Source organism: Leptidea sinapis, chromosome 22 (assembly GCF_905404315.1).
Source record: "Leptidea sinapis chromosome 22, ilLepSina1.1, whole genome shotgun sequence".
NCBI classification, from domain to species: Eukaryota; Metazoa; Arthropoda; class Insecta; order Lepidoptera; family Pieridae; genus Leptidea; species Leptidea sinapis.
The window spans coordinates 8,206,924-8,209,360 of record NC_066286.1 but is presented as its reverse complement, the minus strand read 5'-3'; the positions used below and the strand labels follow the sequence as shown (position 1 = coordinate 8,209,360).

The following is a 2,437-nucleotide window of genomic DNA, read 5'->3' as shown; positions in this document are numbered from 1 at the left end:
AATACGATATACTTACTTAAACAAACTTAAATACATATAAACATCCATGACTCGGAAACAAACATCCATATTCATCATATAAATGATTGCACCTACCGGGATTTGAACCCGGGACCTCTAGCTTAGTAGGTAGGATCACTAACCACTCGGCTATACGGGTCGTATATTTTATCTGGGGTGTTCGCTCCATTCCCAGATATGGTCCAATTTGTATTTCGCAACATGCGTATTTTGTACCTATTCTGGGATCCTGTTGCAAAGGCTTTTCATTATCACTGTTGCTCCGTAGTAGGCGATATACATCGCTTAACAAAAGACTTTACTTACTCAACCGAGTAGTATTCAAGGTATTTTAAATTAGGCACCATCTCAAAGAAATTCGCTTTTCAAATTGACATAGATTTCATTTCGGAAAAGCTTAGTTGCTGACCTTTGGTTGAGAGACATTATTTTGTGTTCTCCACTGTATCTATTATGTGGAGAAGAAGGGCTACTCTCCCTTGGGATAGGTCTTAGGTAATAACCTAATCACACATATTTTGTTTGCTCAAAACTAACATCCATCCAATCGGCACTGCTGGTAGAATTTCTGAATCTGGTAAATTTCCTGCTCATCTTCTCAATTCTTCGATTTCTTTCAAATTTTTTTTTTTTTTCAAAATTCAAAATCACTTGAATAAAGTACTTGAATATGTAGGTCACTGAAATGACACTTATGAATGTCAAAAAAAAATATTTTTTCTTATTGAATCTCCCGCTACTTCGTAAAGGGTTGAGCTAATGAGAAGAAGTAGCAAAAAACTCATTGCCACTCTTTTAAATCAAGATTTACATTTTCATTGTTTCACAAATCATTTCAATTATAATATAATATGTAAAGTGATACAACAAACATACTCAAACATCAAATAGTCAATGCCTTACAAGAGTAAGTCAAAAAAGTAAATGTTAATTAATGCAAAAAAAAATTATTGAATTAGGCGTTACTATGCGGAAATCCATAATTATACAAATGATTTACAATAATCAGTTTCGTGCCAGATTTTGGCGAGACAACACGTCCTGAGGATGCCTCGTGTAGAGGCGAAACACGTGTCGAACTGTTTTAAAGACAAATATTGCGGAATTAACACTAAAGAAAACTTGTATCATTTGTTAACTAATACAACAAGTTATTTGGTACAGTAGCTGCATCATCCACACACACCGTAAATAAATAAAGGTAATCTGTGAGCATTCCTATGGGGCATTAAACTTCCGTGTACTCATAAAGAGTCACTTTTTTCGAATCCAGTTTTGTCCATCCAGAATTGTCGTTAAATTTACGAAAATCCTATACAGTCCACTCAAAAAATGTATTTTAACCTTAAACAACCTATGCTTGAGAAAAGAAGTTTAAAAGATAGTAATATGATGATCCTAAGATGCATTTGCAATTCTGAATTTTAATAAATCCTCTGGTCCCTCTTTAATTTTCGCGTGGAACGATATATTGCCTTACCTACATGTCGCAATAACGCAGGTCAAAGAAGTCCTTTTAGAAGAATGTGCTATGATTTAAATTGTAATTTTATTTTATTAAGAAGAGACTAACCAATAAGGTTTACGTCCACATAGTAGTATTGTGTGTTGTGTTTGTTTTTTGCATATTTTCTAAAAGATTTTTTAATTAAATAATGTAGCAGTATTTAATTTCAAGATCTTTTTATATCTTCCAGTAATTTGCATATTTTCTAAAAAGATTTTGTAATTATCCACAAATAAAATTTGAAAAACAAAGTTTTATGAACAATGCGGCATTCGAACCCACGACCTCCGGCGTTCCGTGCCGGTGCTCTAACCAACTGAGCTAACCGTTCGAGTACCGCCTCGTTATAAAATTCTGTTTGCTTTGTTCGACTTTCAGGTTGTGGCTTCATCTATAGGATCTACTTTACTGTTACACTTTTTAATTTTTTTAGATTTACCAGAGCGACATCTCAAGTCTATTTCCTAATATGTAAATATTGGGGTTGAGCAGGTTATCAACTGTAAAGTAGATCCTGTAGATGAAGCCACAACCTGAGAGTTGAACAAAGCAAACAGAATTTTATAACGAGGCGGTACTCGAACGGTTAGCTCAGTTGGTTATAGCACCGGCACAGGACGCCGGAGGTCGTGGGTTCGAATCCCGCATCGTTCATAAACTTTTGTTTTTCAAATTTTATTTGTGTATTAATCCTAGAAGTGAGGGTTATCACTTTAAAAACATAACATATTGTTTTGTAATTATATAATGTAGTAGTATTTTATTTCAAGATCTTTTATATGTCTTCCAGTAATCTGCTTATTTTCTAAAAGATATTTTAATTATATAAAATAGTAGTATTTCATTTCAAGATCTCACCTCATACTTACACTTCCATAATGCTAACTGAGGCTTTTAGGCTCAGTAAGT

At 33.7% G+C, this 2,437-nt stretch overlaps 1 non-coding gene across 1 annotated transcript; it reads left to right on the top strand.

Moving 5' to 3' along the window:
- The first annotated feature begins 2,108 nt into the window (after window positions 1-2,108).
- Window positions 2,109-2,182, top strand: Trnap-agg (transfer RNA proline (anticodon AGG)). Its single transcript has one exon. It is a non-coding gene; the product is annotated as a tRNA-Pro (tRNA).
- The last annotated feature ends 255 nt before the right edge of the window (window positions 2,183-2,437 follow it).